This window comes from Mesocricetus auratus, unplaced genomic scaffold (genome assembly GCF_017639785.1).
Source record: "Mesocricetus auratus isolate SY011 unplaced genomic scaffold, BCM_Maur_2.0 Super-Scaffold_100020, whole genome shotgun sequence".
Taxonomy (NCBI): Eukaryota; Metazoa; Chordata; class Mammalia; order Rodentia; family Cricetidae; genus Mesocricetus; species Mesocricetus auratus.
This window is the reverse complement of record NW_024429201.1, coordinates 11988112-12013884: the sequence shown is the minus strand read 5'-3', so window position 1 is coordinate 12013884 and position 25773 is coordinate 11988112. Positions and strand designations below refer to the sequence as shown.

At 43.1% G+C, this 25773-nt stretch overlaps 1 long non-coding RNA gene across 1 annotated transcript in view; it reads left to right on the top strand.

Moving 5' to 3' along the window:
- LOC121133158 overlaps positions 1 to 25773 on the top strand; it is an 87883-nt gene that overhangs the window by 41822 nt on the left and 20288 nt on the right. Inside the window, exon 2 of the long non-coding RNA XR_005869926.1 lies at positions 14202 to 14398. This is a non-coding gene — a long non-coding RNA (uncharacterized LOC121133158). The remainder of the gene's footprint in view (positions 1 to 14201; positions 14399 to 25773) is intronic.

The following is a 25773-nucleotide window of genomic DNA, read 5'->3' as shown; positions in this document are numbered from 1 at the left end:
AATGCTCAAGGAGATAAAAAGTTTAAAGCAAAGCCTGATGCTAAATGGAACAAAGGGAATGGTGACTGCAGGGCAAGACCCCAGCCAGTAAGCTTCCAACTTGTGAAAAGAAATTTTAAAAAATTTAAGCAGTGAAGGAAATCATTGAAACAGAAACAGGAAGCTTAAACTAAGTGGCTATGCTCTAGCCCCAGCAAGCAGCAGAACGCGACAGCTTTGACCATGTGGTTCTGGTTTTAGAGTCAAGGATACAAGAAAGGGGTTATGGAATCTCACTCTATGATGTTACTATTGAAAGCCCCCGAGGCCAGGCATTTGTCAGGAGTAGCCCTGTGTGGAGGCCCAGAGAGGACTTTTCGTTAAGTTGTGAAGGTGAAGCCTAGATTGCCTTGGAGATCACAAGATGTTGGAGATGTTGTAGTCATGGGATACCTGCTGACCAGGTGTAGAACCAGCCTAAGAGAAAGAAGTGTGTTTGCAGTCAACAAAGCTGAAAGGAGACCTGAAGATGGCTTTGACATCAGTCACAGAGATGCATAATTTGGAGCCCTGCTGGTTTTAGACTTTGTTCCAGTGTTTCCTCACTATGCTCCCTTTTGGAGTGGTAATGTATATTCTGTACCATTGTGTATTGGAAATATATGATTTGCTTTTTTATTTTGCTTTTAATTACTGGTAAGAGAGTGCCATGAGTCTCTGAAGAGGCTTTGAACTTTTAAACAGTGTTGAAACCTGATAAATTGTGAATGGGGACTTTTGAAGTTGAACTGAATGCATTTTTGCATTATGTTTTAGCTACAAGCCTATGGTGGCCAGGGAGTGGAATGTGGTGAATGTATATAATTTCTTTTTGCTTTTTGTGCATTGGTGTTTTGCCTGCATGTATGTCTGTGTGAGGGTGTTAGGTCTGCTAGAACTGGAATTATAGACAGTTTTGAACTGCCATCCCAGGCCCATATTTTTGAATGCTTGATCATTAGGGAGTGGTTCTACTTGACAGAAATTAGGAGGTGTGGCCTCATTGGAGGAAGTCTGTCAGTGGGGATGGGCTTTGGAATTTCAAATGACCAAGCCAGGCCCAGTGCCTCCTTTCTTTCTTTTGCTTGCTGATCCATATGTAAAACTCTCAGCACCATGTCTGCTTGCTTGCCACTATGCTTCCCATCATGCTGAAATGGATTAAATCTCTGAGACTGTAAGCAAGTCCCAATTAAATGCTTTCCTTTATAAGGGTTGCCGTGGTCAGGATGTCTCTTCATAGTACAACAATGGCTAAGACACTCATTTTCTCATTTATTCTATTTGTGTTTATCACTCCACTACAGGGATACAATGTATCCATGGACTAGTCAGATGAATGAACATCTGGTGAAATCTGAAACAGTGCAAATGTAACCTTTCCAACACACATTAGTTTTTACTAGGCAGGGTTTCTCTGTATTGTTTTGGAGGCTGTCGGTCCAGCCTGGCCTCAAACTCACAGAGATCCTCCTGCCTCTGCCTCCTGAGTGCTGGCATTAAAGGTGTGCGCCACCACCGCCCGGCCCAGCACACATTAGTAATAACGCCTCAATTTATATTTACAAATCATGAGACAAACCTGGTTTTTGTCTTTGTTTAGCGTATTGATTACAAGAATCTCAACTAAAATATAAGATGAGCACTTGACAGGAGCAGTTCAGCCCCTAATTTAGAACCAAGTCACAAGAGTGACCTTTAACCCAGGATCTCATGGTCAGAAAGGTGACGGGAACTTAGCATACAAAGAATGAGGTGCAAGGCCGGGTAGGGGAGTGCTCCAGACACAAGGGCAGCACCAAGAGGAGTGGATGGAAAGGTGAGCACAGCCCTACTTGGGAGACTGAAATGATGATGTCTGAATACAGAAGTCATGGATTGCGACCTGCAAGAGTAAACCAAGCAAGCAAACACTTTCTCCCCGAGTTGCTTTCCAGCAGAGTATTTTATCACAGGTAGGGAAGCTAGAACACTAGCAGCCAGAAAGACTGCTCTGGTCACCACAGGAGCAGAGGGGGACGTGTAGAAGGAAAGAAGATGCCAATCTGTGTGTTTAGGTCTAGAATGCATATTTAAAGATTTCTTAGATTGGCTTACAGTTCAGTAACAGCTGCTTCACACTGGAGAGGCTAGGGATCTAGTTGTTGCTCAGGTCACAAGGCTGGATATCTGAGTGGTTCCCAGCTGTAACTGAAGGTCTGGAGGGTTCCTGGCTAGTGCTGATCTTGGTCTATACTGGACTCCCGAAGAAGTTGGTTGTAATACTGGTGAAGGAAGATTGCAGCAAAATGAATAGGGTAATGAACTTGCCAGAGCAAGAACAAGCAGGCTACAAGCAAACCCTCCTTCTTCTATGTCTTTTCATCCAGGTTGCCACTAAAAGGAACAATTCACATTTATCTTGGGTCTTCCACCTTCAAACAATCTCATGAAGGAAATCCCTCGCGGGAGTTTCTGGCAGCTTGTCCGTTAGAGGATTCCAGATGCAGTCAAGGTGACAATCAATATTAGCCATCACAGGCATAAAACTTAGTTTCTGTGCCATTTAAGTCCCAAGTGAGTCTACCCCAGATCTCTTGCTTTCTCTCATCTTCCTCTCCCTCAGTCTGATGTCATAACAAAATACCACATTCTGGGTAGCTTGGAAAACAGAAATGCATTTATTATTTCACAGCCAAAGATCAAGGTGTCAGCAGGGTTGATCTCTGCCAAGGCTCTCTCCTTGGCATTGAGGTAAGTATCCTTGCTGTGTCCTGGCACAGTCTTCTCTCCTGGTGTCTCAGCATGATCTAACCTCCTCTTCACCCAAGGACAGACACCCCAGGACCCACTTAAGGGCTTCATCTTAACTAATTCATGTCTTTGATGGATTTCTTTCCAAATACATTCTGAGGTGCTGGAATTCAGGCTTCAGTATATAAAGGGGTGGGAGGTTAGCAAGTTAGCCCATAATTTTCCACTTTCCTTTTATACCTACTTAGGTATTACTGCCATGCTGACACTAGAAATGGCTTTGTTTGGAAATGAACACTTCTCTAAATTTTTATTCCCTCCTCCATCGCCTGGCTTCTTGGGTTTGATCCTTATTTCCTACTAATTAATTACACAGACCAATTATTTGTGGGAAACACTAGCCTATTCTTTTCTTACACTAGATGAAAATTTTCTTTTTCTGATAGCAAAAGAGCTTCTAAATCCTATGTGCTGCTACATTCAGCCTTAGTTTTATTGTATCTCGTCTTTACACTCCAGTGAGAGTCTTACTTTCGGGGTAGGCTTATACTTTTCATGTTTCCTTGACTAACTTCCAAGTGAATATATATCTTTCCTTTCCTTTCTTCCTTCACAGTCATTGCTTAAACCCACCAGGATCTGGAAAAGCTCATTGCATTAATGTTCTTCCAATATCTGCTGTCATCAGCCAAACTGAACCGGCTACTGCAAGTCTCTCTAAGGCCAGGATTTCATCTCATTCCCTTGCTTTTGTCTGCCGTGTTTCAGCGCCTCAAAAGGGCCCTGTATCCCTGGCACCCCATGAATAAATGAAATCACACACTGTAATAACGACAATAGGGCACCGACTCCTCCACCTGCCTGCAGAGTGAACTGCTCTTTTGACTATTTTGCAAAATCATAATGACTCACTGGAGGTTTCTTTCCACCTCCCTGATTCTGAGCCCAGTGAATTATAAACATATTTTATTTAACAAATTCATTTTTTATTACTACAGTCAGCTCCTATCACGGTGGTTAAGGTTCTGTTTGCAGGTTCATAACTTGGCTATAACATTTTGCTTCAGGAGGGTACTTTGTTCTAATGACTCTTGGCACAAAATGTCATTATTAGAATCTTTTTCTTTTAACACCTAAGACAGTCTAAAAAAAGAGTGCTATGACTTAAAAGACCAACTTTTCAAACTCTATTATTTTGTATTAAAGACATGCTTGTCCCAACTTTAGCAGCAGCAACAACAAACTACCAAACTCTAGCTCTCAAGATTCAAAAAGGCAGAACAGCATGAGACATCCTCCTTGGTGGTGCTCAGTGGGGTGCAAGTTGTATTTTGGGGAGGCAGTTTTCTTTGTGCAAACCTAGCTTGTACAAAGCAAGTCTGTCACACATTTAACACTCTTCATGTCCATTTCTGTTCTCCCGTTCCCTTCTCTCCTCCCCCAACAAATCGAGGACAGGGGTTTGCTCGTGCACTGACAGCACTCCTATATTGTTGTGGTCTCTGTCTCATTCTATCCTCAGGAAGATCAACCTCCCAGCTTAGTGCCTCTCTTACTTGCTGCAGGTAAAATTAAGGATCAGCCCAGCTATCTCTGTAGCCACTGGTGGAACCTAGAGACCTAATCTCAGGAGTCGTCTGCAGGTCATTTTCTCATTTTTTTCCATTTGCTGCTGGCTTCCCCTGGAGAGTGCAAGCTTCCAGGTGGCTCTTTCAGGGTCATGTGACTCTTGCTAGTCTGCAGACAGAGACCTGCCTACCTGTCAAGGTGTATTGGCCTTTGCTCATGCTCAAAGGTCCCGGTTTTCCAACATGGCTGTTCCTCTAACAATCCAGCCTTGACAATGGTCCAGTCTGTGGTGACTCTTCGTGTTGTATTGCCAAGTGCTGCACCTGTTACTACTGAGGATTTTCCTTTTAACAAGAGACTCGGGGGTTCTTGATCTTGATGCCTTATTCTAAAGCAAAGCTGAAACCCAGGTACCATGACTTGGGAGTGAGGAATAACTTTACAATTTTATCTTATTTATGTGTGTGTGTGTGTGTGTGTGTGTGTGTGTGTGTGTGTGTGTGTGTGTGCACCTCTGTGGGTGTATTCCATGTTTGTGCAGCTATACTTGGGAAGTAGACGAGGGCGCATGATCCTCTGGAGCGGGAGTTATAGGAGGTTCTCAGCGGCCTGATGAGGAACTCTGGTCCTCCGCAAGAGGCTCTGAACCCTGAGCCATCTTTCCAGCCAACAATCTCTTATTTTCATATGTAACATTGAAAGTCCCCATTTTATCAGACAACAGTCCAGAGCTCTCTAAACGAGTCCAGCTGTATGTGTCAGCCGTATGGCCTTCATTATCGTGACATCACTGACAGGTTTGGTGTTAGATAAGTCTGCCCTCCAATTTCAGAATCTCTCAGCTACTTCAGTAAAATCACTTTTGTGCATTTTAAATAGCTTTTGTTGTTGTTGCTATTACTTTAAAGTACATGACTCTCATTCCATAGCACAGGCTGGTCTTGAACTTGTGGTCCTCTTGTCCCTAAGGCTGCAGTTATGCATCACTCTGTGTGTGTGTGTGTGGTTTTTATCAAATTCCTTCTCTTATGGGAACCTCTACTCTGCCAACTGCCTTTTAAAAATTAGAATTATATAAATATGCTTAGATATATTAAGGAAAAAAGAGTCAATACTCTCTATTCTCTCTAGTTAGACATATTGTGAATTTGTCATTATATTATAATCACTGTTTATATTTCTCAGTAAACTGTTGCAAATAGAAGTTCCAAGAAAGCGCCTGCATTCCTCACTGACCCCTGCAGGGCTGACTGACTGAGCAGACCTTCAGTGACTATGAAGAGTTTGGAATGTTGCAGATCCGAAGTCTAACTATGATTTATCCTGGGCTGTATTTAGCTCTCTAAATAGTCATCTCTTTCCCACCTCTATGTCTTACTTAGCATCCTGTTAATACAGTTAAAACCTTTTGTGATATATTGACTTAATAAAATATCAGTTCCCATCAACCCAAAAACCAAAAACGCCACCTGATATACCCCTGAGGCCTGTAGTAGAGATTTCCCCACTTAGCTTTAACTACCTACCTACTGTTTTTCTCTGGTGTATTTGAAAAGCGTGTTGTTTTATAACTTTTGTTACTATAAAAACTTCATGAGACTCCATCTGAGCTGGGTCATGGAAGTTAAGTGATCCAAATCTCTGTTCCTTTGCCACGGACACTCACATTTGGCTTCACAATAAATTATCTCTTCTTTTTTTTTTTTTGAGGTAAGAATTGCGGTTTTGCATCAACATGTTTACTGTTGCCTTGAGGTAGGCTTGTATTGCTTTGGGGATCACTCATGTTTCCCCTGCACTTTCTTCCTTAATTCTTTGGTTAGTTTTGTTACTGGCAGAAATTTTATCTTGATGCCAACTAACTAGATTTGATAGAGATGGGTGTTGAGGCCCCCAAACTTCATCGCCTGCCTGCCCTCCCACACACTGGCACACACCACCAGCTGATGTTCCGTGTTGCCACCTTCCCTACAACACGGATTCTGACAGGAGTGCTTGAAGTCTGTGAAAGCCTGCCGTGCTGGCACAAGCATGCCTCAGCTTTCTGTTGTTCTCACTCTGGGCGAACAAACCTCAGGAAGACATAAACATAATTGTCTATTTTGACTAAATATGACTTCCTCTTAAATACTCACAATGGGACTTGTCTTCTGAGAAGCTCTTTGTACCAATTACAAAGGGGCTCAGAAGGCATGTTCAATAATGGGTTCTCTCAAATGTCAGTTATTTATTAAAAGGAAGAATAGCTGTAGAGGGATTAAAAGATGTATTTTCTTTTCATATCTATGGTCCCTTTAAAGTTCAGGGATAAATGTGCAGTTGCCACTGCCTTACCTGTATCTTTCTAAATAACCAACAAACCTGTTCCAGAAAAAAATTCAATTTCTCCCTGAAGGGGTGTAAGTGAAGAGAAGGGGACTCAAATTCAGGTAAGATTGCTTGACAAGCTCTCCAACAGCTGATGAAGCCAGACAAGGGTAGAAATAGCTGTGGGGAGCAGCAATTGGTGCCTGGTTAATTGTGTTAGCTGTACTTGAGGGACAAGGAGGAAAGAAATTGTGGCTAAGGGAGAGCTTCCTTTAAAAGAGTCTGGATTATATCTCATTGTAATTATGCCTTTGCATAAATAATCCAATAACTCAACTAGAAAGCGTTAAATACTTGGTATTCTCTTCTCAGGTAACTGGGAAAGATTGTGGATGGGGTCCATTGCTTTTTTGTTGTTGTTGTTCTCAATTTAAACTGCACTTCTCTGATCTCGGGAATTACAATTTTACTGGGATAGTAGCAAAGGTATCAGGGGTTAAACACATGAATGGTGTCAGGTTTTTGCCAATTCATCGTTTGCAGTCAGCCTTGGCTAGAGATCCTCACAGGACAGAAATTCTGGGTACTGGAGTGCTGATGGGCAACTAGTAGCAAGTGTTAGTAGACATGGCATTTGGTGAAGTCACTTCAATACTGCTGACCATTACTCAAGAATGTACTGACAGCAGTATTACATCACTGGGCACAAAGAGTACTTGAGACACCAGCTCTTTTGCTTCTTTTCTGACTCCAACAAAACTGCAGTCCTACTCTCAAAGAGAAACACAGCACTGTGGCCGGTGCTTTTTTGGCTAAGACATCTATTGACCAGTGTCACCATCATCTCCAGGGAACTAGTTAGAAACAGGAAGTATTACATGCCTCACTATCTGGAACTTGGAGTTTGGGGCAATCGGTCTTTTGATAGGCCTTCCAGAAAATTCTGATGCATTGGGGGAATTTCACCTGATGCTAGAAAGTGGAACATTTGGATGATATAATTGATTTTATTATGTTTTGCTGCTTTCGTTCAAAAGGCAGTTAGATGTCTAAGATCTCTGACCTGGGTGAGGGAAGGGAGGTGGGTGGAGAGGGAGATAACTGTAGGCCTGCCATCCTCCCCAATGTATGTGAGATAATAAGCAGATAGTAAGAGCATATGAAATACTAGGATTGCATAGTAACGACCAATTCATTTGGAGTATGTAAGGAGGCATCTACATCAAAGTTCTTCATCAAAATCTGTGCTTAAATGAGATTTACAGTAGTTACTTCCAGAGGAGTGAGTTGGGGCCTGGCAGGTGGAGTTAAACAAGGAAACGAGTGGACTACCTAAAGTAAATAACCAATGCATTGAAGTGAGCCCCAGGTTGTGCAATGGCGTAGACAGGATGTTTCATAAGTCCCCGTATGGTGCTGCATGGCCACTTGCATCACATTTCCTCCTGGCCTGAGATTCACAGAGCAGAGACAAGCTGCCACTCAACAGCATCCAAATAGGTAACTACAAAAACATCAGGGAGACTGCCTCACTGTGATGAGCATTCATTCTCCTGAAAACTGAGTTTTCTTCTTCTGAGCACATGGCATGTCCTCTAGCTGGATATCCTAACGTGCCCATAATTTAAACTGTAAAACTCCTGTGTTCTAGCAAAGGGGAGAACCATGGCTATCCGGGGAAAGCAGTATTGAAATGCTATTAGGAAAGGAAGCACTGGATTCAGGAGGGAAAAACAAAAAGGCACAACCAGCAAGCAAGGGGTTGGAGAGACGGCTCAGAGGTTAAAAGTACTGGTTACTCTTCCAGAGGTCCTGAGTTCAATTCTCAATACCCGCATAGTGGCTCACAATCGGTAAGCAAACAAGAAAACCTTCAAACGGAGCAGCAACGCAGTTGCAGTAGGTGGGATGGACAGTCACCGGCCTGTGTTTTCTGAGCTCTGCAGTGCTTTCTGTAGAGCTTCTCCTTTTGAGCCTTCACTAATGGCTCCTTCTTGTGACTACAAGATGACAGTGGGAAAAGTCGGGCAGAGGCATGAGGAGCAGTGGATGCCCCGAAGCCCCTCTCTCATTGCCTTGATATCCACTCTCTTCTATGTGGCGCTTTCTTCTACAGCTTCTAAATCTTAACACAGAGCATTAGTGAGTTGGAAGCATGCCCAAGCCCAAGCCCATGTTGGACAAACCAGAAGTTAATCTCCTAACAGCTATTCTCACCAATGGCAGAGAAAAGTCAGTGGATATATACCCCAGTTTCCTTGCTCTTCAGTGAGCCAACTTTCAGGTAGGTTCTCCCCCTGTATCTTAGAATTCCTAGAACAAGTGCCCACAGTGATGATCTGCTCATGATCACACCCATCTCAAACATCGGTCTTCCCTAGCTTACTTCATTCCTAAAAGATCACGTTCCAAATATTAGTTGCACTCGTGTCTTCCTCTCTCCTTCTGAGACAATCTAACCTAACACACCTAGGTTCATCATCATCAATAACAAAACCCCAACTTCTTATAGAATGAGAATTCTTAGAGCTTCCTGAATTCCTATCATTGTTTCTCTTTCTCTGCTGGAACCAGAATCAGAGCCCCACATACCTCAAGGAGCACACTATGTGAAAGAGACCTGGAGTCAACGCCAACAAGGTCTTGAAGAAACCAACACTTAGTTCCTGTGCTCTGCACCCAGGTCCCTGTGGTTTTTTAACCTTTCCTTCCATCGTCTAAGCAACCCATAGGCCTTCACTGCTGGTGGTGTCTTAGTTTATGTATGCACTTGATTATACATGCTCCTTTTTAGGCTGTTACCACAGTCCTCACACCCCTTTCAGACACTTGTTTGGTTTCAATGCTTGACTCCGTCCAGTCTCTCACCATTACCACAGTAGCTCTGTATGGCCTTTCTCCTCCCTTCCATGTGGTCAAGCCATCTAGGACCCAGGAGTCCTGCGTGTATGCACTGCTGCTCCTGGCTTGTTTCTAACTCTCCTAGTGCTTGATAAGTCTGCTTCTCACTCTCTTCTTCACAAAATAGCAGCTTGACCCAAATCATTGCTTCTCAATTGAGGGCCAGTTAGTGTGCTGGATAAATACAAGCTGTATCATTTTTTTTCAATGACAATGGGTTCAGGAAGGCATGGTTTGTTTCTTTAAGTTTTTCATTTGGGGTTACAAATACTTCATCCAAAAGCATAGTGCCATCTTATGGTTACTACTAGACCACTCAGTGATTCCAAAGAGTCAAAATGTGGAGCCATATGAACAAAGTCTCTTTTGCCCAAAGCCACCAATATAATATTTAGGTAATGGGAAGAAGTTGGATGGGTAACCCATTTCACATCTGAGACCCATGCTGGAGTTCTGGTTGTGAGAGTAGATGCTATTATCAAGAGTGTGGTTGAGCTGGTGGACCTTGAACTCAGGCAAGGAACAAGCCAGACTTCCCTTTCACAGGAATGAGACTTAGTGACTCATTGTCCTATTCCCACAAGCATCCAAGCAAGCCTGGCAGAAGGCAGGTATCACTGCAAAATGTAGGCCTAGAAGATCAGAGCCCAAGAAAGGAATCCAAGATAAAGCTTTTGAACATTTTAAAATTATTCTATCGTTTGTATCATTCTATTCATCCTAAGCGAACTGATAATGTTTTAAAAAGTAAATGAATGCCCGGATGTACTAGTTCAGGGTAAGATTTGGGGAGAGATTTTAGCTTTTTGATGAGTCTCATGATAATCTCCAAGAGACGTTATACCTTGCAGGGCCAAAGCCACCTTTGCAAAAATGGCCCTGGGAAACCATCCTAATTGAGTACCTGCTGCACATCCACTTGCTAAGTGTAGGTCTCCCACTTTGCATGTAAACGTTACAAAATCCTGATGTGTGAATTCCAGTTGTCTCCATTTTAATGCAGAAAGTGAGGGCCAGTGACTCACTCAACATTGCACATTAGTAAAGAAATGAGATGTTGATCCAGACTACTAGAATTGAAAGTTCTCCTAGAGTTTAGGTTTTACTTTGAAAGTCTCTCAGAAAAACCTCAATGTATCATCTCAGGTATCAATCTACTTGTTAATGAATAGAAGCTGAAGCAAAAATAATGTCAAAGTAGTGAAAACTGGGAGGGAAGTGTTAAAAGGTCAGCCATAACATTGCTGAATACATTCTTAGAGCCCACGAGGAATAGGTCATGCCTGCCGAATAGTGATAAATATTATGGAGAAAGATAAGGTAATGCCTGGGGATGGGACATGTTGGGTCTGGTTTGGAATGGTGATGATCTTATATAGGTGGTTTAGGAAGGTCTCAGAGAGTGACATGGGAACAATGCCCTTTGGAGAGAGATGGGAGAAAACTATGCTGACATATGGAAAAGGAAATTTCAGGTATGGCAGTGGAAAGAGCAAAGGCATAGGGGTGTGGCATAATGCCATGTTTATTCAAAAGACCAGCATGGGTAACAGAGTGACTGTTGCCAAGTGATTATCCTAGTGAACAGAGATAAGGAAATGGGGTCAGATTGTGCTGGTCCTCATGGTTTTGCTTTCTTGTTTGTTTTTGGTGTGTATGTGTGTGTAAAACAGATACTTTCTGGGAACTATGGCACAAATTTTTGTGTGTGTGTGTGTTTTGGATTTTTTATTTTATTTATTTATTGTGCATATAGCCTTTTGTCTGCAGGCCAGCAGAGGGTACCAGATCTCATTCAAAGTGGTTGTGAGCCACCATGTGGTTGCTGGGAATTGAACTCAGGACCTCTGGAAGAGCAGTCAGTGCTCTTAACCGCTGAGCCATCTCTCCAGCCTGTTTTTTGGATTTTTTTGATCTCCGTCTTCTGGTATAGCAGGTATCTTGAAGTTCAACGATCTTGAACATGGAGGCATTTTATTGTTGTTGTTGTTGTTGCTTTTTGTTAGAATCTATATCAGATTGGGGCCCCAGAATTATATCCTGACTTGGGATCTTAGCACAAGCAATTTGTTGGGGAAGTGGAAAAAGGTGACCAATGTTGGCTTATCACCAACCCACTTACTACCTACGGAGTCCAGTAGGTTATAATCAGCTATCCCACATAAGGGGCAAGTTGGGATATTTATATACCATTCCCTATTTCCAGTCAAGGGCTGCTTGTGGGGTGCACTGGCTGTCCAGGATTCCAGTCAGTCACCTCTATGGGACAGAGTACTAGGGAGACCTCTTAGGCATACCATGTCAGTCCTGGCTGGCAGGAAGTTTAGCAGTGCTCGTAACTAAGGTTAAGGGGAGTCTGTGGGAGAGCAGAGCCTGTGGGGGAACCAGACTTGCTAGTTTAATTCTAATGACTTCAGGTCTATCTCTGACCATCTCTGTTAAGAGAGGAGAAACAGGAAGTGTCTCCATTCACCATGCCATCGAGGCAACTTTGGCTGGAAGAAACTCTCAGAAGGAGTCAGTGGGAACTTGAGATGAACATACAGATCACTCTCACGTACGTCTGTCTGCCTGCCTGCCTGCCTGTCTGTCTGTCTGTCTGTCTGACTGTCTGTCTCTCCTTCCTTCTTTCTCTCCTTCTGAAGCAGAAGATAGCTATGTATAAAACTCACATCAGTTTCAAACACAATTTTTTAAAGGAACGAGAGAGAACATTTATTACTAATTGCTATCATCAGGGTGAGGATTATATCTTGGCAAACTGCACGGGGAGCTTTCGCAGAGAACCTCATTAAAATCATCTGTGATTCATGGAGATTTAGTCTGGCAGATGACAGCCCTGCAATTCGTACTGTCAGGGACAGCGATTGCGGGGACTAGGGAAGAGCATTTCTTCTTACCGTCAACTGTTCATTGCTCCCCACTATCCAGGATGTCACTTATGTAATGAGATTTTCATGAGCAGAGAGACTAGGAAACCTCCCTCCTCCAACATGCCCCATATCTAAACACCGTACTCCAGGCAGGGTTGTCCAGCCCTTGGAAGAACCAAACAGACCTCCTTTTAGTGCCAAACAGATTCTGGAATCTGGCAGCTTGGATTGGGTTTGCATAGCCTCAGAAGCTTGGTGCTGCCCCTCTTCTTTTCTCACCACACTTGCTGTTTCCATGTCCCATTGCTTAATGCAAATTGGTTCTTGGATTTGGTGTGACCCAATGATGTACTCTTCACATGAGGGTAGCCTTTAGGACCAGAGAAGAAATTAGTCACATTTTAACCCAGAACCCAAGATGGTTCATTTCAAAGTAACAAACAGTTGCTGAATTGAAATTGACGTGATAATGTTTTGTTGCCACAAAAATTCAAAGCTTTCAGCATAATTACTAGTCACATTGCCCAGGTATGTAATTCTTGCACAGAATATTGACATTAGCTTGTACAAACACTTCCAGAGTATCTGCTATACAGCAGATACTATAGTACTGTCTGAACACAAGGAAGACACAGCCTTGAACTCAAAGGACTCACAGTCTCATGAACAGTTGGTAGAACATGGGAAATGCTAGCACATCTGCTCACGGCCTGTTGTGGTCCTGGCTTGACTAGGTTGTAGAAGGCTTAAGGCAAAAATGTATAAGGTGTTGGTTAAGTTGGAGAAGGGCTGTTGTGAAAAAGCAGGCTTTTCATAATCTGCCGGAAATGTTTATGCCAGTAGGTCACTTATGCCGAGGATCTGGAGTGCTAACCAATGTGTCCCAGGAACTGTCCTTCCAGCAGTTCAGGACAGAGTGTCTTGAAGTTGATGACCTTTATGGGGATTCTCAGTTTGAGGGATCTGTACTCTCTGGGGGTTGACTTTGAGTATCCTGTGTCTGTAACGGGTGATTCTCCTCGTCATAGGATTTCTTTCTAGGCTCATCCTGACATCTTCACGTGTCACGATGGTGCTGTGGCTGTGGCATTTGGGTCCAGTGTGGCTCGGAACTAAACTCTTTAAAGGTCAGCACAAAGGTCAAGGTCCCCCATAGCCAAGAATGCAGCCCAAAGTGTGAACAGCTTTCTGCAGCAGCCTGTCTGTTATATTAATATCCATGAGCTAACAATTGTACCAGTAACTTTAAATCCACATTTTTAGAAACAAAGGGGGGTGAAGGAGAAGTCAAGTGTGAGCATTTGGTTAAAAAACATTGGTTTAGGGATCAGCAGATAAAGGTGCTTGTTGCCACACCCGACAACCATGAGGTGGGTTCCTGGTGGAAGAAGAGAACTAATGCCTTCAGGTTGTCCTTTGACATCAACACCTGCACTGTGACATGTGCATGCACGCACACACCATACATACACTCACACACTCACACAATTTAAAAAATACCAGTTTTATCCTCAAATCACTTGTAAATCTGGAGTTACAAGTCACATGTAGATGTCTCAGAGACAAAGACATTGATGACCTGTAGAGGAAGTGTAGCCAAATCACCATGCATAAGGAATTATCATTTGTTTGTGTGCATGTTATTGTGTGTAGCTAACAGTAATATCAGTCAGAGCACTAAGAAACAGCCAGTCTCTCATAAAGCACCACCCTGTTTGGCTGTATGTATGCATATACTTCTCTAACACAATGATAAAGGCATGCCTGTGGGATTGCTAATCCCTTGACTTCTGCTTTCAGATGTGAGGACCGTGTGTCTGAGCTCCAGGCAGTCCAGCTTCAGCGTGATGACCAAGTCATGGCCAGAATCATGAGACGACCTATATGCATCAGGTGTCTGTGTTAACGTGAATGAGAGGGTGAGAGGAGGAGAGATGGAAAGACCTTATGAAGAATCCCCGTGGCAACTAAAACAAATCCAGACAAAACAGTCTACAGTAGGTTTAATGAAAAACAATTTCCTCAAAATGACATCCAACATTTAGGGACACATTTCCTGTTCTACAGATGCTATCAAAGTATAAACATAATGCAAAGCTAATACGTAAGGGACTCAAAACATCACACAAATTGCTTGATGTAAAGTGACAAAATAGTCTGTTGTTATTGTGTGCTGCTTAGCGGAGTTCTTCCTTTGTTAAAACATTCGAATAAAGTGACATCAGCTTGTCACTTAGCAAATGGTCCTCTGCTTTCTAAACCGTCCAGCAGATGGTCTAGGTGATAAAGTGCAGCTCCAGTGTGATTGTGTTTTTGCTAGCAGCCTCTACCCCGCACTGCTGCCATCACTCAGCTTCTCTCTGTCAGGCCACCTCATCAGGCTGTCATTCCTCAGTGTCCCACACCCCAGGTCACATGCCTCACAGTCAAGCCACACAGCTCTAAAGGTAAATTACCCCCCTTATTAATGTCAGCTCCTTTGGTGGATTTTCCCCCCATTCTTCATGTGCCTCCCTCAAATCTCCATAAGGTTACTCTCTCAATGTCCCTGCACTGAGTTGAAAACTCCTGGAATTCTCTAAAGAGTGAGATTTCCCTTGTACGGTGTAGTGCCCTCTTTCTCTTTACAGAACATAGTATCAGAGGAAGCCAAACCAGATACTACTGCTCCCAGCCACCCCAAAGTCAAAAGGAAGAGATTAGCATAGATTGAGTTTATCATGGACAAGAACTCCCAGAATTCCAAAGGTTGAACTTTCCTTCTTCCCTCACTGGGCAGAATGAAAGGACGGGGACCCAGCAGATGATGCTTTTACAACTGGCTGGGGTAGGAGTGGCCCTGCACCTGGATAGTTTCAAGCTGGCCTCTTCTAAAATGTGTCTTTGTGAATTTAAACCATAACCGTCTTTTCATGAATCTGCTAAGTATAGACTTTTTTGCCTCATGGCTACTCTTTATATTCATTGATCTTGAAATCAACCCAGGAGCTGGTTATATTTTAGAGATCAGAAAAGGGAACAGTCCCCATTGGAAGGAAGAGATACAGTGACCCTTGAGAGCGGGTATGCCTTGAGAGATGGAGATACAGTGTTGGCCCCTGAGAGATCCATGGAAGGACCTGCCACCTCTTCAAGAAGAACATCTGCGCATAGCGCTATGTCTGTGACATCTGTGCACAGAACCACTGTGTCTATGAATGGTTTCTGAATCGGGACAAGAAGTATATAGTTGTTCACCATATTTAATTACATAACTGTATATAGGTAAGAAGTAACTCTGCTATCATTTATTTCAGAATCATTACCAGGTGAAGCATGGGATTCTGAGACAAAGGCAACCAACATCATATTTTTAACCAAGACCTAGCAAGTTATCTGTTGGTAGTTCATGCTGTAGGTGGTGGGAAGTGAGCAAAGATACAGAAAAAACTGGACCTTCATATGAAATACTCAGCACACTCAATGCATGCTACAATGAAACCTGAGCAATGAAACTGTACATCTGACTTTCAGTACTATTAGATCTATGGCTACAATGATGTTATCATGAAGGCTTTTGATTCTCCATTGTGGTTTTAGCTAGGACTTGAAGAATCTGATCTCGTTTGCTTTCTGTAGGTCTTCATGCATACTGAGCGTGATCCCATACTACAGCCCTCACAGTCTATCCTTACTATCTCTATAGCCAAGAACAGCAGCCATCTAGGCTTCTGATTTGTTTCAGTTGGCCCTATAGCCCAACCATGTGTAGATGTTACCTTGACTGCAAATGGCTTGCTAGCATCACATGTTCCTTGGAAAGGTGATCAATACAACTAAAGCCCCTAAACATGACCATAGGAATCTCCAAACTCTGTCTCTTGGGATTTCCTCCAGAGCCAATTTCCTATCTATCACAGGATACAGAAAACACAAGTATTTTTAAAGGCAAAAACTCAAATATAGCAATATACTATTGGATATACCTAGCAACCTCTGTCCCTAGAGTTGGGGTGAGATGCTCTAGGAAGGGACATTCTTCCATATAAAGCTGAAATATAGACCTAGAGGCCATTGTATGTTCTTTTTGTTGTTGTTAATTATGTAGCACCACAACAAAGACAACCCAGAAGGTTCTGGGATCAAGAGGGGGTGCCTAGACCGCGGCCCTCATTGGGAAATAATATCTATAGTGACTGGGGCAGTTGTTAGTGGGAGGATGCCAGCACTCCCATTGGAAACCAGCTGAAGGAGACTATGGAAAGAAGATAGTGTATATCGCCACACACTAATGGCTATGCTCTATGTGGGGGTCAAGTTTGCTGCAACTGAGTGCTGTAAAAACTATAGGGCTGAGTACTGATCTGCTGCCCAAGGCTCAATAGATTACCTAAGCCTCCTCACTGACACCCACATCAGGGGGTCTTGATCGGTCCTATGCTGGATTCCCAGGCTGATGCTTGGAATTCAAGAGTTAACCTTTGTCAGGTCAGCTGTTTCTGGGGGTTAAACCAGCCCAGTCTTAATCCCTTTGGTCATCAGTCCTCCCTCTCTGTTACTGGCTTTCTTGAGTTCAGCTCAGTGCTTAGCCATGGGAGTCTGCCTCTTCTTCGATCAGCCACTGAATGAAGTTTCTGTTTCCCAGACTCTCTGGCCATGGGATTGTAGGCTGGCACTCCCCAGATCTATGTCTAAAATCCATATATGAGAGAGTATACACACGGACTTTGGACTCCCATCCAACAATGTGAGATGCATTCTCACCCTGAACTCTTGGGGAAGGGTCTAGGCCCTGCCCTGGATGAAATGACAGACTATGGACACCCCCATGGAGGACCTCACCCTCTCTGGGGAAATGAGGGGATAATGGGGGGGTTGGGGGGAGGGCACGGGAGGAGGGGAGGGAAAGGGAGAGGGACCTGGAACTGACTTGTGAAGCAACCTTGTTTCTAATCTAAATTTAAACTTAAAAGTAAATAATAATAATAATAATAATAATAAAAGGAGTTCAAAATTACAAATTCATGAAAAAAAAACTATAGGGCTGAAGAAGCTACCTGCTGAGTATTGGATGCTGGGGCTGGGGCAATATTGTGAATGAGTCTGGAAATAGCACAGGAAGAAAGATTCTCCGAATTCAGAGTCTATCATGTGGGCACTTTGATTGATCTTTATATACTTTACCTTGTTTAGTACCATTGTGCTGATAGTATATATTAAAGTAAACTGCATCCGTAAGTCATTTACCCAAGGGTAAACACTCTTTGGGTGCAAATTTACTTTGCTTTCAAAGATGATATGGCTTATACACCATCTGCGACACCATTGCTGTGGAGTAGAGCAAAGAGGAGTGTCTGAGCAGGTAACAGAACACTTTGGACAATGTAAGGGTAGCATTACACCCCATCAAATGTCCTGGCACAATAGACACTCCAGTTTCATTCACAGCCTAGAGAAAGGTGAGTTCCTGTTCACCAGGAGGTTTCATACACATGATGACTTAGATACCAAAGACACTTTCGATATGGCTTCCTATTCCCTAAGCCTCATCATCATCTTCACCCACCATCACAGTCATCCAGTGGGGGAAGAGAACACAGAAAACATGCCCCGTTTCTTTAAAATTTGACCTGAAAGGCACATGTAGTAAGTCCTGCACATGTTTTGTAAGGGACGACTGACATTGCTGCTGCTCACACTTACGGGTGAGCAATGGGATCCTTTTTGAGGGCCACATTCTCACAACCATGAACCAAAAAGGGAAACAGACTTAAGGAGTGGCCAGGTGTTTGGGTCACAAGGGACACATACTGTCATTGCCACAATGCTTGGTCTTGTTTCTGGCATTTAAAAATAAGACTACAGATGACAGGGTAGGATCTGGTGAGGCTGGGCTCTAGTCTGGGCCTCAGCAAAGCAAAGACACTGGCCATACATATTCCTTAACAAAAGGAAAGGCAGAAGGACTTTTAAAACCATCCATATCTATGACATGTTTCTGTCATTTCAGAACTCTGTTTTATGATGTAGCATCTTTAAGTTGGGTGATGGAAAATGGAAGATGATGAAATCAAATGCTATTTAGTGTGATTTAAGGCTGCTGAAATTTCTAAGAGACCCAGACAAGAGGATGAAGATGGGAGTCCAGTACCTGGAATAGGGACTGGGGAGTTTGGTCTCAGAAAGAGAGCATGAATTGAGGTAGTAGGGGTCCCATGGTTAGAGCCTAGGATTAGAAGCAAGTTGGACAGCCATGTCATTGGGCTCTGTGTCGCACCTACAGCTGCTGAGAAGGCTTTCATTTGCGTCATTGCCTGGGATGGGATTTTTTTCTAATGTAGCAGTGAGAAGATTCCCCTGAGATTAGAAAGAGATATTGAAGTCAGGAGTCGAGTAGGCCAGGATAATCCTTTCTGAGGTTCAAAGATGAACTGATCGGGGGTGGAGGGGGGGTTGCAGGATAGCGGCATGATACAGACTCAGGGAAAGACAGACTTGCTAAGAGCTGTTCTGATTTCTTCTTCTTGTTCTTCTTCTTGTTCTTGTTCTTCTTGTTCTTGTTCTTCTTCTTCTTATTATTATTATTACTCCTCCTCCTCCTCCTTTCTCTTCATATACATATATTTGACTTATGGAGGGTAGGATCAATGCTTGATTATTACTGGCAATAAAGTAGTGGCTTTTGTCATGGTGGTTTATGGCCACTAGTCTCTTATAATTCATAGAAAAACAGCAATCAGAAAGAGGGGTCTGGGAAAAGGAAATGAGGGGAAAATGACCAGAGTCAGTTTTGTTAGCAGTTCAGAGGCTGGGTAAAGGCCAGGGCTCCATTCTCCAGTATTGCTATGTGCTCTGTCTCCCCTTCACCTAGTTGACAGAGTAGCTTGGCTGGTAGGACTGAGATATCTATGGCCTAGACTGGTCCAGACTGTCTGACTATCTCTGACTTTCTTGTCTGGGTCATTCAGGATGGACTTGCTGGAAGCAATCTGCTCTAGCGGGATGTGCCAACTCAGTGCTCAGCTGTGTCTATGGATAGCACTCCTCTGTGGCTGTGAAAGGAAGTGTGAGCTTCCTGCTTATTACGAGCTATGCCACAGGAAAAATTGCAATCACAAGCTAGGGGTGGCTGCCCAGACCCGAGTGTGTGATGGAACACCATTTGAATGCTACGTGGTCTTGAGACCATAGAATTAGTTCAACTTGTTAGTTGTGCAGATGTCTATAAAATATTTACAGTTTTTATAAATTACGTTGTTCACTATATGGCCTTTAAGATATTTACCTGGGAGGGACTGGAGAGATGGCTCAGAGGTTAAGAACACTGACTGCTCTTCCAGAGGTCCTGAGTTCAATTCCCAGCAACCACATGGTGGCTGACAACCATCTTCAATTCAACCTGGTGTATATGTAATAAATAAATAAATCTTTAAAAAAAAAGATATTTACCTGGGAAATTTTTCTACAGATACTGTACTCTACCTATTGTATTTATCTCACTGCACATAGGGCTACTAGTCAGGAAATCTAGATTCCTCTTTTGGTTTTTGATATGAAACTCTGTGATCTTGGGCAAGTCCATTTACTCATCTGATTTTTCTTGTGCTTAAAATCAGAAAGTGGGGTTGTGGACTACCCAAGATCCTTTTAGTTGTGTACAACGTATGTTTCATTTCTAGCAGACACAAGACTGGCAGCCCTCAGCTTGTAGCAAGTTTTCGGTTCTCCATCAAAGAGTCTTAACATACAAAAGAGCCCTCTGCCCAGTACAAGTGGAAAAAAGATTCCATCTTCCTATCTAGATGGGAGTAAGACTTCTGAATTGTAGCAAGTGAAGAAAGTCTGGAATGTAAGCAGCTAAGACCAATGCAGAGGCTTAGACTTCAGGCTTTGCAACTGTACCACTGGTGGTGGGTTGCCCGGAGCCTTCCAAGTCAGCAAATCAGGGACTGTTGTTCACCAACATTTACTGATGTGTTACTCATAATATGTAGATTATGAAATAATGTAGTTGTCCAAGAACAGAAGAATGGATAAAAAATATGTGACGTATTACAAAGGAATTTTTATCAGCCATAAATAATGATGGTATGTCTTGTAGGAAAGTGGGTACAATTGGAGGTAGCCATACTAAGTAAATTCAGTCATCCTCAGAAAGACTAACATGTTTACTATCATAGACTAGCTTCAAACTTTGGGAGATCTGACTTTCTCCCGAGTGCTGAGATTAAAGGCATGTGCCACTACACGGGGCCTTACCATCTACTCTTCCATTTTCTTATGCTATGGCCTCATCCACAGCTTGATGGGACCTTAGCAACACACAGTGGAGGGTTACTGGGACTGGAGAAGTCTGAAGCAGACAGGAGAGTTGGTTTACATGCATGTTGTAGTTTATATAACATAGGTTGAAGGCACAGTAGAATGTCCAGGTATGTTTGCACATTACCTTATGAGAGGAAAATGTTCAATGTGGACTCCTCTCAAAAATGTTATGTTTAAAATATTATAGTAAAAATATTATAGTAAATGGACTAACAAAATGACTCAGTGGGTAAAGGCTCTTGCGTTCAGCCCTGTCCACCTGAGTGCAATGCCTAGAATCCTCATAATGGACAAAGAGTCTTAAGGGTTATCCCCTGAGCATCACATGAGAGTCTTGGTACACACACACACACACACACACACACACACACACACACACACACACACACACACAGAGAGAGAGAGAGAGATAGAGAGAGAGACAGAAAGAGAGAGAGAGAGAGAGAGAGAGAGAGAGAGAGAGAGAGAGAGAGAGAGAGAGAGAGAGAGAGAGGAGATACTAAAAGTTGAGGAAGGAGCATCAACACTTTGAGGCTAGCCTAGGCTGTATAGCAAGACCTGTCTCAAGACAAGAAACAAAAAAGAGGATATTATGTAGTTTAATCCTATTACTCTGTAAAGTAGGGACCTTACAATGTTCTTATTTCAGTTTTAAGAACTCATCAAATTGGCCAAAGGAACACAGCTTACGTGAGTCAGAATCTGTTTCCCTCAGCACACTGGTGTTCTCAGTCCATGGACTCACCACTCCACAGCAAAGAAAGAGACTGTGGCATGCCACAGCTCACAGAGCAAGGCTTGCAGGAAAACTGTTCTCTTCTCTTTTAGTCCCCCCCCACTCTTCCCATGGGGGAAGCTTTCATTCCCCCACTCTTCCCACGGGGGAAGCTTTCATTCCCTCCATTCATTTTTGGCCATTTCTTGTGCAGTGGCTGGGAAAACTCCCACCCTTCCATCTTCTCTGGCCTCTTCCTTCTGTGAAAGGTTTGGTGTTGAAGGGGAAGAAGACCATGCCAAAGGAAACGGGTGACTTATTTGATTGGAGGGAAGGAGGGACTGCGTGCAGTTGAGCCTATTATGTAAGAGATGAGGAGGGCTGTGCACATATGGTCTAATTTTCAACAAGAGTCATTGATCACATTCACGTTGGGGCTGGGAAAAAGACTTTTTCTTAATTCTTTTGAGTGAGTAGAATCAGGTGGCCTGTCATGCACAGTGTCATCCTTGTTCCCAAATGAAACCTAAACAGGTGCACAAACACTTCATACAGCGTGCTGAACCCCGCTTATGGATGGAACAGTCATGAGCCAAGCCAGATGGGCAGGGGTCCCTGGCACGGCTGGCAGTGTGGCTATGGGAGTTCTGCTTTGTGAAGCGCTGGAGTGTGGGATTCCAGGGGCTGAGCAGAGCAGCTGAGAGGACTTCTAGAGGCCATCCCAGATAGATCGTTTGAAACTATTCGTCTTAGAGAAGGATGCTTTGAACCTCCCATGGCCACCCTGCCAGGGTCCAAGCTGCCCAAGGGCCACAATAAGAATGGGGTGGCTTTATACAAATTTCTCACACTAGTACTTTAATTAAAAGAAAATCCTTCTATTTTCTGTAGCATTTAAAAGCTTCATTGTAACAATGTTTCCGGAAATAAAGACTTCCTTTGTATGCTTTGCAGCCACATCTCCATGGCAGTGAGGTTGCTGGAGAGACAGAGGCTCTTGAATGCACTATGCAAATTTATGAAAGCAACATGCAAATCAGTAGAGGTCTAGTGACTCAAAACAAACAAACAAACAAATGAAAGAAAAGGGAGTGATTACTGTGCCTCATGGAGGATTCCTGACTGCGTCCATAAGGTTGTCCAGGGGTGTGTGTGTGTGTTTGTGTGTGTGTGTGTGTATGAGTGTATGTGAAAGTGTGTGTGTATAGGGTGTAATGTGTATATGGTTATACATGATTGTGTATATGGTGTATATGTGTATATGAGTATATGTGACTGTGAATGTATTGCATGTATATGTGTATAAGTGTGTGTACATGTGTGTGTATGCATGCGTGTGTGTCTGTGTATGAGGTATATGCATGTATGAGAATATGTAAACATGTGTGTGTTTTGTGTATAAAGTGTGTATGATTATATGTGATTGTATGTATGGAGTATATGTGACTGTGTATGTATGGCAAGTACGTGTGTATAAGTGTATGTATGTGTGTGTTCATGCATGCATATGTGTGCACATGTATGTGCATGTGTGTATGCAGATGCACACATGTGTATGTGTGCTCCTTTGCTATTTCCTGAAACCCAGAATTCTCCCTTGTCCTGAGTAATAGGTATTATTGGAGTGAAGTGGGACTGTGTGTACATTGTTTTATTATTATTATTATTTTAGTTTTAAATAGTTTGTTTTACATGTCAATCCCAGTTCCCTCTCCCTCCCCTCCTCCCGCACCTCCCCACCATACCCCCCAGCCTCCCAACCTATCGCCATTTCCTTCCACATAGGGGATATCTAGAGTCTGTCATTTCACTCAGGGTAGGGTCTAGGCACTCCCCTAAGAGTCCAGGCTGAGAGAGCATCCCTCTTTGTGTTATGGACACATGATGTCTGTTTGTATTCCAGGGATAAACATTGATCCACTGCTCAGGGCCCCATAGGTTGCCCAGGCCTCCTCACTGACTCTCACATTCGGGGGGTCTGGATCAGTCCCATGCTGGCCTCCCAGCTGTGGTTTTGGGGTCCAAGAGCTCTCCCCTGTTCAGGTCAGCTGTCTCTGCTGGTTTTGCCAGCCCATTCTTTGCCAATTTGCTCACCACTCCTCTCTCTCTGTCACTGGGTTCCTTGGGTTCCGTTCAGTGTTTAACTGTGGGTGCTTGCCTCTGCTTCCATCAGTCACTGGATGAAGGCTCCAGGATGGTTATAGACATCAAGTTCATTATCAGGAGTGGGCATTCGAGGTGGTCTCTCCCTTGTCCTGAGTAATAGGCATTATTGGAGTGAAGTGGGACTGTGTGTACATTGTAATGGATTGTGCTACAATTCAGGAAAGCTTCTCAGGGCTAGGAATCAGAGCAGAAGAACTCCCTGAAATTCTGGCTCTGAGGCCCAGCCAGGCCTCAGGTTAGAGGCCTCATCTCTGGCACTCTTCTGTCAGGGTGTCTCTCTACAAGACCATCTGCATGTGTCACTCCAGAGCTTGTACCTCATTCTGATTTGCATTCTGGGCACCTGGAGAAATACAAGCTTTCTGGCATTGAAGTTAGCTAGCTGACTTGTTAGGAAGTTACTTCTCCTGTCAAAGGAGGGTGATGGACTACATTCTTAGCTTACCAGCTCTACTTGTGACATTTTGATGGCTGGTCCTATGATACTGAGTTTCATTCAGCCCTTGTGTCAACAATAGTGAAAGGGGGCATAAGCAGGGATTCTTTCTTGTCCCAGGTTGGTCTTGAGTGCCTTATCATCTTGGAGAATCGGTTGCCTTCAAGTCTTAGGTACCTCCACGTGGTGAAGCTGAGTTGGATGAACAGTAAGGGCTCTGGAAGATAAGCATCATGGGAAAGCGGTGGTGGGGGAGACTTTTAAGAAGACTGTCTGTGCTTGGTGCCCCCCACAGGTGCCCTGGTTTGAAAAGGAGCAGGCATGCTGCAGGTTCTGTGAAATTTGCATACGCAGTTCTGAATGGTTTGGTAATCTCTTATATTCCTCGAATACAGTGGCATTGGTGTATTATATTTGCACACAATTATAGGGTGCTGCAGTAATTAATTTAATGGAGCAAATTTTGCTTTCTTGATATTGCAGTCTTCTGGACGTACTGAGTGAGTTTATGAAAACAAGATGCAAATAAGAATTCAAGTGTTTTAAGTAACTCACTCAAACAGGACTATCATTATAACTTGAGTAATGTTTATAGTTAGCACCCTAACTAGAGCTCATGTCACAATTGTCAAACTTATTTTATACTAAACAAGGTAGCTGTTTTCATCTGTGTATCGTTATCTAATAAGTTACTAAATAATTTACCACATGAATGAATTCTTCCAAATATTCTTCATTCTGGACACATAGGTGGCTGGCAAGTAGGGTAAATCTGAAGGCAAACGGAACCCAAAGTTCTCCATCTCCCACTTCTCCTATTCTGTCTACACCGTCTTCTCCCCCCTCATAAATAACTAGCTAGCATATCCAGTGGTCAGAGACTTCAGAGTTGGATTTTCCTACCAAGTTTGAACCCCTTGAGTCCAGTGTGTCTGGGGTCAAAAGCTATCTTTCCCAGGCTTATGGGACTGCCTGATTCTTTTGTTCACCACTGTCCATTGGGGCTTGGAACAACTTTGTTTTACCCTGCTGTACAGCTCTATAGGCATGTAGGGTATAGCGGCAGAGCACAGTCTGAAGGGCACGCCTCACCTCGGACTCCCTCTATTGCTTCAGCAAACTCAGGTTCAATAGTTCAGAGTAGCACCAGTAGCTACAGTGAAACAGAAATGGGTAAAATCTGTTTCAATAATGTACTTTGTTAACAAAGATATCCGAAATACTATTATTTCCACTTTTGATCAATATAAGGTATTAACAAGATACTAACACCAAGCAAGTGAAGCCTGGTGTCTGCTTTGCACTCCGCATGTTCATTTAGGGCTAGCAACATTTGAAGTGCTTAGTAGGCACATGACTACTGGTTGTTGGGCTGGATAGCAGAAATTGAATCCCTCAACCTTCTTGACAGTTTGCCTGAGACCTCGGGCTGCAGATGATGTGGAAAAGACTGCTTCCAAATGCAAGTGCTGTGTTTGTGTGACTTGTTTATCTTTGCAGTAATATGAATAACCATTCCATCCAGTATGCCTACTTATGTAATTAATTAGCATTTATATAGCAGTTTATGTTTGCAGAGTGCTTTATTGATGTAGTTGCCAGTATATTTATCTACTTCCATGTTTATGCTTTTCTATAAGCCTACCTGTGCTAATTACTGCTATAATTACCAAAGTTATTTAAGAATACAACTCATAGTTACCTTCAAGAGCACTGACAACTATTTTAATAGCAACAATAAATTCTATCTT